This window comes from Stenella coeruleoalba, assembly GCF_951394435.1.
Source record: "Stenella coeruleoalba genome assembly, chromosome: 9".
NCBI classification, from domain to species: domain Eukaryota; kingdom Metazoa; phylum Chordata; class Mammalia; order Artiodactyla; family Delphinidae; genus Stenella; species Stenella coeruleoalba.
This window is the reverse complement of record NC_137155.1, coordinates 59,027,881-59,043,939: the sequence shown is the minus strand read 5'-3', so window position 1 is coordinate 59,043,939 and position 16,059 is coordinate 59,027,881. Positions and strand designations below refer to the sequence as shown.

Genomic DNA, 16,059 nt, shown 5'->3' with positions numbered 1-16,059 from the left:
CTGTTTCTTCAATGCTAAAATCCTACCTCCTTTGTATTATTCAATTTTTTTTTAACTGTACGAAGGGCCTTTACTGTTTGCAACAGGAGGCGGAAGAGGAGGGGATATGACAGCTCTGGCTCCTGGGGCAGCTCCATAGACTCAGTTGCTGCCCTCCTGTATTATTCTGTGTTAATATTCTTATTTCCTAGAGGCGAAAAGCAATTATGTAACGTGGTACTTTATTCTTAACACAGTCCACTGGATTTTGCTTGCTTAATATATACTAGTTTTCTTTACCTTTTTAAATAGTGGCTATATGTGGCAGGCTAATCACATTAATTTCCACAACAATCCTCTAAGGTCGGTAGTTTATTCCCAACTTTATAGGTAGGGAAAATGACATTCTGAGACACTAAGTACTTTACCCAAAGTCATACACAGCTGGTAACTGGTAGACCTGGGATTGGAACCCAGCCAGGCTTATCAGGTTCTCACGTCCAGGCTCTTTTCAACGTGATTGTTTTTTTTAAAATTATAGTAAAATATACATAACATAAAATTTATTATTTTAACAGTTTTAAAGTATGCAATTCAGTGGTATCAAGTACAGTCATCACCACTATCCATTCTCAGAACTTTTTTTTTATCATTCCAAACAGAAACTCTGTACCCATTAAACAATACTTCCCCATTCCTACTCCCTCCAAACCCTGGTAACCTCTGCTCTACTTTCTGTTACTGTGAATTTGCTTATTCTAGGTACTTTAAATAAGTGGAATCATACAATATTTGTCCTTTTGTATCTGACTTATTACTCTTAACATAATGTCTTCAAAGTTTATTCATGTTGTAGCATGTACCAGAATTTCATTCCTCATTACTCAATTATATGTATATGCCACATTTTGTTTATCCATTCATCTGTCGATGGACACTTGGGTTGTTTCTACCTTTTGGGTATCTTGACTAATACTACTATGAACACTGGTGTACAAATATCTCTTCAAGACCTTGCTTTCAATTCGTTTGGACATATACCTAGGAATGGAATTGCTGGATCATACAGTACTGGCCTGTTTTAGAATCCCCTAAAATGGTACAGACATTTTGAATGGTATAAAATATATGTATAAGTTCAATTCTGGGGAGAAAGAGTCCATGATAGTTTTCTTAAGAGTTCCAAAGAGGTGCATGAGTTGATCATTATAGAAGACCACAATTGTCCTATAAAGCAGTCCCCTGAAAGGGGCTTGATAATTACTATGTCACTGCCTCTTTCCTTGATAGTAAAACTAGGACAGAAAGACTGAAAAAAAAAAATATTCATCAGAGTCCACAGCATAAAACTATAGTAGAATTGGGCAGAGATCCCAGAGGACAGTAAATACTTCTTCCAGGTAGCATCAATATTATTTTATTATATAATCAAATACACACAGTAACATAGGGTCAGACAGAGTTGGCATTTTACTGGCTGAATGCTAAAGCAGGTTGGATGTGAGCCCACAAATTACTTGAAACAAATATAAATGATCAGTTGTTTGTATTTCAACACTTTCTTTCATAGAAGGCGTTGGGTATATTCTTTACATGATCCTTAATTCAGTGGCAAAATAATTTCAGTCAAAAATTTATAGCAGGGAATAAAGGGTTGGCTGAAGTAGTAACAGAACAAGAGAAAATATGGTCTCATTATATAAGGATTTTATCTTTTAACTAAGACACATGAGAGCAGACAGACCTGCTTCCCTTGGTGCAGAATGGTAATGGGTTCAGAAGAGTAACTTACAAAACTTAAATGTCTCTTGCCTAAGGGTTTTGCCATTTATCCAAAGAAAAATGACTGCAGGAAATAATTTTAAGGAGAATTGTGGCACAACTATTCATGTAAGCCCTCAGCACACAGATTATATTTTCCAGCCTCCTTTGCAGTTAGGTGTGACCATGTGACTAAGCTCTGGCCAACAGAATGAAGGCAGAAGTGATGTGCTCTGTCTCTAGGCTGGCCCATAAAGACTTTCCATCCACTACTTTTCTGTCTTCCTCCATCCACTGGCTGGAAGCAAAGGTTCTACTGTGGGCAGAGCCATGGATGTAATGAGTCTGGGTCCCTGACTCTCCATTTTAAGGCCATCTGCCAAACACCTGATTAGACTTTACATTCATGAAAAATAAACTTCTGTGTTAAGCCATGGAGAGTTTGGAGTTAATTTGTTAGAGCCACTAATATTTAACCAACCTAATATAGAACTAAATTGAATAGAACTGATTCTCCTTTTCTTTTTTCAAATTTTAAAAAAATTTTATTGGAGTATAGTTGATTTACAATGTTGTGTTAGTTTCAGATGTACAGCAAATGAATCAATTATACAAATATATATATCCACTCTTTTTTAGATTCTTTTCCCATAGAGGCCATTACAGAGTATTGAGTAGAGTTCCCTGTGCTATACAGTAGGTCCTTATTAGTTATCTATTTTATATATAGTAGTGTGTATATGTCAATCCCAATCTTCCAATTTATCCCTCACCCCCTTACCCCCTGGTAGCCATAAGTTTAGAGCTGATTTTCGTTATTCATGGTAGCTAAGTTCTTTACAGTTGCCATGAACACTGAGTTAGCAAATACCTGAACCATTGCTCCTAGGAGAGACCAAAGGTTTAGGCCCATGTGAGCCTCTGGTCACATGGGCCTAATTTTTGTCAGCTGATTAATATATAACTTTGTTTTATATATTAGTGTTTCTGATTAAAGATACTATGTTTAATAGATTGTTGATTCATTCATATTATAACTCATGCCTGAACAAAGCTTATCTAACATACATATTTTCTCCATAAGGCAAATCACAGCCTTCCTGTGTTCAAGAACACTAGGCAGCACTACAGCACTATACCTGGGGCGGGGCGGGGGGGGAGCACTGAAGCGAAATCACCAACAATAAGCACAATAATTTGAAAAACATGGCACTAAATAGAATATGAAAAGGACACTTGTTTACAGTGTGAGAGCTGGAACGAGAAGGCAGAGTGCTGCTCGTTCAGCCTCAGCTGGGAACGTGTGCATAACGCGACTTGAGCTTTTCCCCTCCCTGTGCATGTCTGTGAATAACCGTGAAGTCACCTCCGACTATTGATTTTGGGGTTACAAATAAAGTTTAGAGGGTAGGTGATTAGCAAACTGTGGAATCCATGAATAATGGGAATTGACTGTATAACTTTTTGGACCCCCTATATATATTCAGCACTGTACTAAGTATTTATAATACACTGTTTTATTTAATCCTCTCAACAACTCGATGGTAGATGCTGACATTTCCATAGTAGAGATAAACCAAATTTTGTCTCAGAGAGGTTATGTAGTTTCTGCTAAGTTTCAGCAGGAGTACCAGAGCTGCATAAAAGCCCTGGCCTTTCTGATCCAAAACCTCATTTCTTTGTTTTACTAACTTGGTATAATTCAGATCATATTACTTATCTACTTCCATTTTGCAAAGTATTTTAGAGACCCTCGAGTGAAAAGGACCTCCTACAGGTAAGTATCGATATAATTCTTCCATGTGCTCCCCCTAACCTCAGCATCCTTTACTCTCCATCTAGTTTTATCCTTACAAATCTGAGAGTGACCATGTGCCACTGGGCTTCTGTCTTGCTGAAATCTCAGGAATGATTTTTCAAACTCCAGGATGAAAGCATATTTTTATACTTAGTACTTGATGGCTGTGAAGGCTTTTTCTTGACAGATACAGTAATTAAGCAATTATCTAGAGAAGTATTTGTTAAAATCTGACAGTTAAGAATGCAGGGCTCCAGGAAGTCACAGGCTGTACCCATGAGCTCTTTGATGCTTTGTGCTCTCCCGTACATTTAAAAATGTCATTTTGCTCTGCAGTGTATTAAAAAATGCTTAGGATAAAAAAAGCCAGATTCTCAAAGGCTTTTATATTTTCTCCCAACTCATGAAATAACTCTGAAAACCAGCATCGAGATGCAGGTTTTCAAACACCATTAGAGGGGAGGGTGGCAAGAGGAACAGAACTAACACTGTTTCCACGTGAGACCCCGAGTGTGGGGGACAGTGCTGGTCTCACAGTCAGACTTGGGTTCTACTTCTGCCGCTGCTTTTCCCCAGCTGTGTGGCCTTAGTCAAGTTACTTAACCTAACTGAGTCTCATTTTCTTTATTTGTAAAACAGCTACCATGCTTAACTCTTAGTTTGTTATCAGAATTAAAACAAAGACTGTAGATGAAGAACGTAATACAGGTCCTGACACAAAGCAGACGCTTAATTGAAGCTATATTTATCATCATCATACCACCATCCTCTCCACTGCCACAAGTAACAATAAGAAAAGGTGGGGCTTCCCTGGTGGCGCAGTGGTTGAGAGTCCGTCTGCCAATGCAGGGGACACGGGTTCGTGCCCCGGTCCGGGAAGATCCCACATGCCGCGGAGCGGCTGGGCCCGTGAGCCATGGCCGCTGAGCCTGCGCGTCCGGAGCCTGTGCTCCGCAATGGGAGAGGCCACAGCAGTGAGAGGCCCGCGTACCGCAAAAAAAAAACCCCAAAAACAAACAGTTAAATATGCTGAGCTTTGTGAGTTATTTCAGAGAGAAATAACTCATGTTCTACAATTTTACACACTAGTTGCTCTTGTCATCATCACTTTTCTCCCCTAAGTATAGTTTGTCAGATCACAGCTGTTCACAAACAGAAAATGTGCCTATTTTTAAAATATAAGCTACTATTTGACAAAAGCATCTTTTGCTGGTTCTAAAAATACATTTGAATAGGAATCTGAAAATAAGCTTCTCTGGGCACTCATAACTCTTTATGGCCTTGTTTCTGTTGTTGTTGTTTTGTTTTGTTTTTACATCTTTATTGGAGTATAATTGCTTTACAATGGTGTGTTAGTTTCTGCCTTATAACAAAGTGAATCAGTTATACATATACATATGTTCCCATATCTCTGCCCTCTTGCATCTCCCTCCCTCCCACCCTCCCTAACCCACCCCTCTAGGTGGTCACAAAGCACCGAGCCGATCTCCCTGTGCTATGCAGCTGCTTTCCACTAGCTATCTATTTTACATTTGGTAGCGTGTATATGTCCATGCCACTCTCTCACTTTGTCACAGCTTACCCTTCCCCCTCCCCATATCCTCAAGTCCATTCTCTAGTACGTCTGTGTCTTTATTCCCATCTTACCCCTAGGTTCTTCATGACATTTTGGTTTTTTTCTTAGATTCCACGTATATGTGTTAGCATACGTTATTTGTCTTTCTCTTTCTGACTTACTTCACTCTGTATGACACTGTCCTACTGAGTCCCTTGTTTCTTTGCCTATGAAGTCAGGAAAAGAGAAGAGAGATTTCTCACCTCTGCACTAATGCGGGCAAATGAACCCCGTGAGGCGGTCCATTTCTCACACTGTGGTTTCAGCAGGGTCCTGCCACTCTACCAATCAGTCATTTATTTATCAAAGGTGCCCTGCAACCAGGAAGTCACAACCCAAGAGCCCATGAGCATATAAGGCACACATCAAAATGTTCTCGAAAAACATGTGGTAAAGTTGCCAAAGCTATAAGTAAAACAATAAAGGAATTTTTTAAAAACCTTCTTTCCAGGTTATGGTGAAAATGATGTACGAGTGGTCACTTTCTCTTGTCACTTCCTCATTGTTTCAGAGCAAATTCTCTGGGCACAGTCCTCTCCTGGGACTTCCCACCTGTAAGCTCTCATGCCCACCCCCCACCAACCACCTCGTTAAGTGAAGACCATCCTCTTATTGGCCAAATGGAAGTTGCTGCTCTCACTCTCCTCAATGGTACAAAATTCCTGGAATATTTAGCTTTTTGGGGTAGGTGGGGCATGTCGATCTGAGTAAGCAAGGAAGTAGGGGATAAGGTAGGGGGAAATAAAAAGCACAGGATAAAAATGTCTTTGAACATTTGTGTTCTAGATTATAGTAAGGTAAGTTAGCCCTGATACAGCCCTTGCGATGTGTCAGGCACTATCCTTAGAACTTTTCATATATGAACATATTTAAGCCCCACAATATCCCAATTCTTCAGATGAGGAAACCAAGGCCCACTGAGGTTAAGAAACTTGCCCAAAGTCACACAGTGAATTACTGGAGGGGCAGGCATTCAAACGCGGGGTGTCTTGCTCCAGAGTCCATGCTCTTAAGCACCATGTTAACTTAAGTCACTTGTAAACATACGACTTTTTATAGTTTTTGTCACATCCACATACCACCTGAACTTACTTTAAAATTGTTTATTTTGCGAAAGAAACTTTAAATTATTACCATAAATGGAAAACCAATATTATTTGCCATAAATAGATGGTAATAATAAAAATCAACTTAACGATTATTAAGATACATCTATGTACCATCTAAACTCACTTCAGGTTTCCATAGTGATACTTAAACCTTGGTGCTTTGGGGAACAGTGATCTAGAGCAGTGTTTCCCCAATTTTAATGGAGGACGAATCACCCAAGGGGTCCTGTTAAAATGCAGATTCTGATTCAGTAGCTCTAGGGTGGGGCCTGAGATCCTGCATTTCTAACAAGCTTCTGGGCGAGGCCAATACTGTTGGTCTGAATCCATACCTTGAGTACCTCTAGAATGTGGAAGCTTGTAAGAAAGGCACAATCTCCACCCCAGACCTACTGAATCAGAATCTTTGGGAGTCTCTTGTCAGCAAGTGATTTTTGTGCCCACTGAAGTTTGAAAAGCCCTGCTCTAGAACAACCAGGATGATGAAATGCCCTGCCCCATACAGTTGGAAGTTGTGTCCTCTACTGAGAAGGTTCTTTTTTCTGTAGATCCGTTTAATTTCAGCAGTCTGGGTCCATGAAAATGGCACACTGTACTTAGGACTGGAATTGACACACAAGGGAAACAGAAACTGAGCTGAGTGCCCATGAGCTGAGTGCCCATTCACCTCTTCCACAGGTGATATGAAGGGTTTCCCACACCTGAGATACACCAGCCTCGACAGCAGCTCCTGAAGTTGAATCTGCTCAGGCCCGACCAGATATGATAATTAATTATCTGCTGAAATGCTTAAAGGATTTATGAAGATTGTCCATGTGTGTTCTAAAACCAAGATACACTTTAACCACAATCTAATACGGAAGCCACTAAGTCACACCTACAGTGAGCTCAGAAATTGTTTCCTTTTATAAGACTTATTGAAATGCAAATTTGTTCCCAGATCATTGAATTCATTATAATATTTGAACAGTATTAGGTGAAAAGATATAAATAGTGATATTGATAATATTTATCATTGACTCAAGCATTTTAATTATGGACTTCCCTGGTTGTCCAGTGGTAAAGAATGCACCTTACAATGCAGGGGACGCGGGTTCAACCCCTGGTCAGGGAACTAAGATTCCACATGCTGTGGGGGAACTAAGCCAGCGCACCACAACTACTGAGTTCACACGCCTCAACTAGAGAGCCCACATGCCCAGGAGCCTGTGTGCCACAACTAAAGAGAAGCCCGTGCAATGCAACGAAAGATCCCTCATGGCACAACAAAGATCCTGCATGCTGCAACTAAGACCCAACGCAGCCAAAAATAAATAAAAATAAAATAAATTATGGCTAAATGCCATAAAAATCGTTGTGTGTGTGTTTCCCAAGAGTTAAAGGAGAAAATATTGATTTCCTGTCTTTTTTTTTCTGCCTTTGAATTAGCTAAAAGAAGAACGAGGCTTATTAAAAAGATATGATAGGGCTTCCCTGGCGGCGCAGTGGTTGAGAGTCTGCCTGCCGATGCAGGGGACACGGGTTCGTGCCCCGGTGCGGGAGGATCCCACATGCCGCGGAGTGGCTGGGCCCGTGAGCCATGGCTGCTGAACCTGCGCGGCTGGAGCCTGTGCTCCACAATGGGAGAGGCCACAGCAGTGAGAGGCCCGTGTACAGGAAAAAAAAAAAAAAAAAAGATATGATAAAAAAAAAAAAAAGACATGATGGGGGACCTCCCTGGCGGTCCAGCGGTTAAGACTTCTTCCAATGTAGTGGGTGTGGGTTCCATCTCTGGTCAGGGAGCTAAGATACCACATGCCTCACGGCCAAAAAACCAAAGCATAAAACAGAAGCAATATTGTAACAAATCTAATAAAGACTTTAAAAATGGTCCACATCAAAAAAATCTTTTAAAAAAATCTTTAAAAAAATACATGATACTAATCAGACATTTATAAGTAAGTCTCATTTTACATAACAGTTATGCTTCTGAAAAATGGCATCTCTAATTCTGGAAAAATCGAGGTATGCTTTAAGCATACAAAAGGAGTTTATTATTCAATGGAAACCCATAATCAATGTTATAAAATAATAAGTCATTCTACAAAATAAATTACCACCTCTTTAATTTATTTTATGATGTTGGATTTTATAAGGAGGGCATTTTTTCCTTTCTAAGGCTAAGGTGGTCATTTTGCACTTAGGATTGTGAATACTCCTAAAAATGCTATTCTGAGAATCACTGAGGAAATAATGTTCAGACTGGAGGGGGCACAGGGAACAAGTCTACAAGACAAATTCTTTCTTTTCTAGTTTCACTCCTGAGACTTTAGATTTTAGTTTCAGTATTTTCACAGTAGGGATACTGTGCCAGCCTGGGCCAGGTCAGGATGGCTGGCCCAAGTTCTGGTGCCTCCAGTTCCCTGTCCAGTTTGAAGTTCGCTAGAATCTCAAACAACCTGTGGCAAGGAGGCATCCTCAGCTCTGTCACCAGGCACATTCTGTCCGTGGCAGCAAGCACAGTTCACTGACAGCCAAGCCTGATACACTGACTGGAGGCCTTACCTCTCAGACTACAGGGCTTCACTCTCCAGTTCACATATACTCCTTTCCTAAAGGCTCTTCGTCATGGAGTCAAGTTCTCCATTTTATCCTCCACTCTATTCTATGCATCCTATCCTCTGTCCACACCACACTTGTGATGTTTTCTTACATACCTTTTCTTTCTATTTCTGTGCCTTTGTCCATGCTATGCAGGCTGCATGTGATGGCCTTCACCACCTGGAAAATTTCTACCAATCCTTTGAAACACACTCAGGTGCCAACTTCTCTGCACAGATTTTCTTCTTCCTATGCCAAAGCTAACTCCTCCTATAGTACTTTGTTCGCAATTTTATTACGGCACTAGGGACTTTGGCAATTTCCTTTCACATGTCTGTGTGTCTCCCTTCACTGGACCACGGGCTCCTCGAAGGTTCAAAGATAGGAACTGTGTCTTAGGTATCTTGGTATTGCCAAGGCCAAAGGTAGTGTCAAATACCTTTGCTTTGCTGTCGCTATGGGGAAGAAATAGAAAACATATATATCAGGGGTCATGCCAACTACTTAAGCAAAAGATGGAGACACACCTTGGCAGCAGCACATTATGTAAATTGTGTGTCTACAGATTAAATAATTATCTTAATGATATTTAAAGAAAAATATTACCAACTAAAATAGGAAGGGAGGAAAAGGGCAGGAGAAATTCCTGTCCAACTGTAGGCCTTATTATCAGTGTGGGAATAAAATGTATTTTGGATGTGGGATTCTCAAAGCTTCCAGTGCTCACTAGAAAAGCTTCACCTGGCATGTTAGAAACGCTGTCATCAAAGAGGAATAATTTGACAGTTGAGAGAACTGGTCTCTAGTTCTGGTTTTAATGGTCATCTATTTCTCCATCTGTAAAAAAGTAAAGCATGTTCCTTCTTTCCTGATTTGCATAAGTGTGAGGACCAAATGAGTATTGCTTTGAGATAAGTTATTAAACAAATCAAAAATAGTTTATGATCCTCTCCAAAAAGCAAAGTGCTTTCAAATGTAATTTTTAAAATTAAGGATATGGTGGCTTCCTGGAAATTGAAACGCTTATCCTAAGGGACAGCAGAGATGAGGCTTTAGTCTTTTAAATTAGAAAACACTTTTCAAAATAAAGTTGAGTTCAAGGAGGTCTTCTGGTTTTCAGATGGTGGAGTGAAAATATCTCTGTTCCTTCCTTTTCTTGGAAACCATTTCAAAATAGGAAGGAAAGGGAATCTCAGAAATATAAACTCAACTGCAGAAAGTAAAAACTAGATTTCTGTAACCCTGAATTTCAATAAATGAGACAGGGCTGCCTGCTGCCCAGGACGATCAAATACAGGGTCTAGGTAAGGTGTTGTAGAGAGTAAGCCTGTGGCTGCAGACCTCAGACAAAGTCCACACAGAGTCATTCTCCAGAATAAGAAGCTCTGGCTCCTCAGTGAGGAAGCCCCACCAACACTTGTTTAGAGTAATGGAAAAGGGCATGTAGGACGGCACAGGAGCGACCCTGGACCCTAGACGCATGAGGGAGCAGGGAAGGAGGCAAAGACAAGCCATTCCAGTGGGTGCATGGCTAGAAATGAGGAAGGGTGAGGGAGAGAGTAAATTATGAGCAGCCTAAAGCCTCTCACTTTCTCTCTCTTCCTCTCATCCTCCCTCTCCCTCTCCCTCTCCCTCTCTCTTCTCTCTCTCTCTCTCTGTCATAAGGAGCACTTCTCTGACCTAAAGAGAACTCTTCCTGGTCTAGAACCTGCCCTGATCTTTTCCTTAAACAAATCTCCTGCAAATAGTTGGCCTAAGAAGAATTCAACTCATTCTAAGATGAATACTAAATAAAAGGAAACGGTGAAGAGAACCAGCACAAGATCTATACAAGAAAACTAGAAAAAAAAAGTGGGAAAAGGAATAGGACAAAGGACAGATGATAGATGAAAAACACTTATCAGAAAATATACTTCTGTGAAGCAGATGAAAACAGTGACAAGGCATAAAATTATTAACTGAAAAAATTTTATGAAACAGTTATCCCTTTAAATTAAGGACTCCAAGGAAAAATATAAGAACTCTGAGAAGATGTAGCAAGGCAATAGGAGATGAAATATAATGTGGGAGAAGTGAAAGAGAAAAATGAAGACCAAAAAATGTCCTACTGTATAGCACAGAGAGCTATATTCAATATCTTTTAATAACCTATAATGGAAAAGAATTTGAAAAAGAATATATATTTGCATATATATATCACTGAATATACTGAATCACTTTGCTGAATACCTGAAACTAACACAACATTGTAAATCAACTATACTTCCATTTAAAAAAATGAAGAGCACGCTACAAAGAGCCCAAAGAAAAACAGGTATTGCTGAAAACACACTGAGGACCATGGAGAATTGAGAAAAATAAATAAAATGAAACAGAAATGGACAAAGAATTTAAAAGTATTAGAAAGAAAATGATAGATGTGGAAGACAGACAAAAAAAGATACATGGTTTCACTTAATAAAAGACACAAATGAATGGAAGAGAATAAATATTCAAATACATAATCACAAATATATAATGTAAGAAAAATTTTCAAAAATAAGGTTTAGAGCTTCCCTGGTGGTGCAGTGGTTGAGAGTCCGCCTGCTGATGCAGGGGACACGGGTTCGTGCCCCGGTCCGGGAAGATCCCACATGCCGTGGAGCGGCTAGGCTCGTGAGCCATGGCCGCAGAGCCTGCGCATCTGGAGCCTGTGCTCCGCAATGGGAGAGGCCACAACAGTGAGAGGTCCACGTACCGCAAAAAAATAAAAATAAAAAAATAAGGTTTAATTCTATAGATTAAAAGGCACATGATATCCGAAGAAAAATGATATAGTTTTGGAGACATATTAGACGTGCCGCAGTATCCCAGAGAAATAATGTATGATCCAAAAGTTTATACCCAGCCAAACTGTCACTGTGGTCAAAAAGCAAGTATGACAGATGTTTTTAAACATGCAAGAATTATGTTTCCTGAATATATATTGAAGATACTACCATAGGAAAAACTTCAGCCAATTAAGAGTTGAAGAGAGAAATTAGGGCAAAAAGGAAGACAGTATTGAATTAACCATAGAACCAAGGCAGAAGAGCCTATGAAATTATGGTAACAGAAATGACTATAACTACTATTAATCATGGCAAAATAGAAAGATATAACTAACAAAAGTTGTCAGGTAAAAGGGAAGATAAAGCAAGAGATAATATATATATATATATTAAGTTCCTTAGCTTACAGACAAAAGGTGGCTAAAAAAATCTTTATTTTTAAAATCTTTTAAAATTGAGATATAATTGACATACAACATTGTATTAGTTTTAGGTGTACAACATAATGATTTGATATATGTATACACTGTGAAATGATTACCTGTTTGCTATGACTTAGATATTTAGATTTCTTAGCACTTTATAGTTTGTGTGTATGTATTAATAGTTTGTATTGATAAAGCAATTCTTTGTTTAACAGGAAAAGAAAGCAATGACCCAACAGAAAAATGGACAATGGGCCAAACATATCACAGATGAAGAAATACAAATGGCATTTAAACACATTAGAAGGTGCTGAACCTTACTGATAATGAGACAATACAGGTCAGAACCACATCAAGATACAATTTTTCACTTAGATTGACAAAGATCAGAGGTTTGGCAAATATGTATTAGAGAGGGTGCAAGGCATCAGACGCTCATAATTACTGGTGGAAATATAAATTAGTACAACTTTCTGTAAAGGGCAATGAGCAAATTATCAAATTTTTAAAATATACTTTCTAATTCTAGGAATTTTTCTTATCACATAGTGTATCACTTACGAGAAATAATGTATACAGCGACATTCACTGCAGCATTCTTTTTAATAGCAAAAGGCTGGAAATAACCTATAAACACACTGACTGGGAGCTGGTTATTAAATTACAGTTTGTACCTTAAAATGGCATACTAGGTAGCCATTAAAGGAATATGGCAGCCCTGTATGTACCAATATGGAATGATCTCCAGGTTATAGTAAGTGAAAAAAGCAGGCAGCAGAAAATGTATATAGAATGAATATGCCTTTATTTGTATTATATGTGTATACCTATAAATACAGGTATATGTAAATATAGGTATACCCATACCTGCTTATGCATATATGAAATCTCTCTGGAAGAATGTATAACAACCAGGTAGTCCAAGACTGGGGTGTGAGAAAGACTTACTTTATATTATATATCCTTTTTACACTTTTTGAAGTATGTATCCTGGGCATTACTACCCATTTGAAAAACTAACTTAAAAAATAAAAGTTCTGGATTTCTTTCTTTACTCGGGACAATTGTGAAGAAGTAATTTTTTAAATGCTTTTCATCATCTGAGTTAGGAGACCCCTCTACATCTAAAAGGTAAATACAAATGAATAAATGAATAAAGAAAAATATAAATTTGTGTTGACAATTTGGTCTAAGTGAGTTGGATCCACAAAGAACAGCACTGAGACCTGACCATGGGTTTCGCTGGGCTGGCCTTGCAGGCAGACTTCCATGACAGCTGAAACCATCCCCTGCAGCCGGCCACAAGCATCGAAGGTGACTGACCAAGTGGGCTCGGTAAACAATCAAGAGTAGAGTAAAATAATTCTCCTCAAACCAATCCATAAGCCCTAAGATTTAATTCTTCTGTTAATACATGGTTACTACACAATGAGGAACAGCCTTAAAACATGATTGCCCATTAGGCATGAATCATTTGTGAGTTGGTTCCATTTGTAACCGATCCTAGTCATTTGTCAAATGGGAGAAAACAAGAGAGCACCATAAGGGGATGCACAGGGTCTGAAATGACAATGGTGGCTTTCTTTCTCCAGCCACAGAATAAGGCACCCCTAGATCTTACGGACAGGTATCCTGACAGGTATCATTCTTAGGCATACGTAATTTATACAGATAATGTCAAAATGACTACAGGTCAACCACTATCACTTAAAACTCACTGACCATCCATGACCACCAGGAACACACAACACCAGGCATGAACCCAGATCGGTTTTAGCCTTCCTTCTAAAAGTCTGCAGGTGAATTTCTAAAACCTTTGGACATACACATAGAGGTGAAAACCAGAAAAGAAGTCATGCAAAAGCTGTTCAAATGTAGGGGAAAATGTTGCTTGTCTTGTTTTAGGCAGTTATCTTACCTATTTCTGAAGCTACTTTATTCTTCCTCTGAAATACTGGAGAGCAAGACGATTGGCTAAAACACGTTTCATTCAAAAGTTTAGAAGAGTATTAGAATAAACGACAGCTTTAAGGAATACTGGAGACTTAAAATCTATTTCTGTGTCATTAAGAGGAAGTACAATTCCATCTTTGGTCCTTTTTCTTGGTTCTACCATATGAGGAGAAAAAATTTATCTGGTAATTATTTATGTCAGACACATAGCAAAGGAGCCAGCATCATTTTTTACTATAAGTTTATTCCCTGGGCAGACATGGTTGATGATTTCATACTGATATATGTGGTTGGGAGAGCTCTTTGTTAAACAATTCATTAACAAAAACAATAGTTCACATGTACTACATGGATTCCCAGTGCTAGCAATTGTGATTGTTATTTACATAATCATCTTTCATCACCCCAAACAACTCTGCACGAAAGATATTATTATCCCCATTTCACAGACGAGGAAACAAAGGCTCAAAGATGTAAAGTAATAGTCCAAGATCAAATAGCTGGGACGTGAAACAGCCGCATCCAACCCAAGTGAGCTGCCCCTAAGCCTCCGCACTCTCCATTACTCTACCCAGCTTCTGACAGGCATCTCAGCCTTTGCACAGTCTATGCAATGCAGAAAATATTTACTGAGCTTCTTCTACATGTTAGGCACTATGCTAGCCACTGAGTAAACTATAAACATGAAGAGCAGGTAATCAATAAATACTTGATGAATAAATAAATCTATAGATACATGGAGCATGTCCACAAATGACAGCTTATAATACTTACATATTTAAAGTTACTATGTGCCAGGCACTTTGCTAGGAAAAGGCAGACTAAAAGAAGAAAAAAAGAGGCAACAATAAAGCATATGGTATAAAAAGCACAAAATAAGTTCCAATAGATCAGTAACCACAATAACTATTGTTACACAGATAATTAGCCTCTCTTGCTAAAGAACAGAGATATTCTAATTGCTTTAAAAATTAACTATATCTCCTTTATAAGAAATGCAGCTAACACAAAATGATGTTTAAATCTTTGAAAATAAAACAGTGAAAACAATACCCAAGTAGATACGAAAAACTGGTATAGAACCCTCATACTTTGCTGGTGGGAATGTAAAACGGTGCAGCTACTTTGGAAGAGTTTGTAAGTTCCTCAAAATGTTAAACAGAATTATCACAAGACTCAGTAATTCCACTCCAAGGTATCTATCCAGAAAAATGAAAACATTTGCCCACACAAAAACTTATACATGAATGTTTATAGTAGCATTACTCATTACAGCCAAAATGTAGAAACAACCCAAACGTCAATCAACTTATGAGTGGATTAACAAAATGTAGTATGGGCCATGCAATGTAATATTATTCAGCAATAAAAAGTAATGAAGGGGACTTCCCTGGTGGCACAGTGGTTAAGAATCCACCTGCCAATGCAGGGGACACGGGTTCAAGCCCTGGTCCGGGAAGATCCCACATGCCGCGGAGCAACTAAGCCCGTGTGCCACAACTACTGAGCCTGTGCTCTAGAGCCCGCGTGCCACAACTACTGAGCCCACGTGCCACAACTACTGAAGCCTGCACACCTAGAGCCTGTGCTCCGCAACAAGAGAAGCCACCACAATCAGAAGCCTGCCCACCGCAACGAAGAGTAGCTCCCGCTCGATGCAACTAGAGAAAGCCCGAGCGCAGCAACGAAGACCCAACCCCGCCATTAATTAACTAATTCATTAATTAAAGGAATGAAGTACTGATAGATGCTATAGCATGGATAAACCCAAAAGAGACTATGTTAAGTGAAAGAAGCCAGTCCCAAAAGGTCACATACTGCATGATTCCACACATAGAAAATTCCAGAATAGGTAAATCCATAGAAATAAAAAGTAGATCAGTGGTTGTCAGGGCTGAGGAGAGGGGGGATAGGAAGTGACTGCTAATGGGTTTCTTTTTGGGGTGATGAAAATGTTCTGGAATTAAGATGATGGTTATAGTTGTGTGACTCTGTGAATATTCTAATAATCACTGAATTACATACTTTA

The 16,059-nt window shown here is 39.1% G+C and overlaps 1 protein-coding gene across 5 annotated transcripts in view; it reads right to left on the bottom strand.

Annotated features, from left to right (window-relative positions):
• Window positions 1-16,059, bottom strand: part of WIPF3 (WAS/WASL interacting protein family member 3) — a 91,117-nt gene that overhangs the window by 68,169 nt on the left and 6,889 nt on the right. The gene's annotated exons all lie outside the window — the stretch shown is intronic.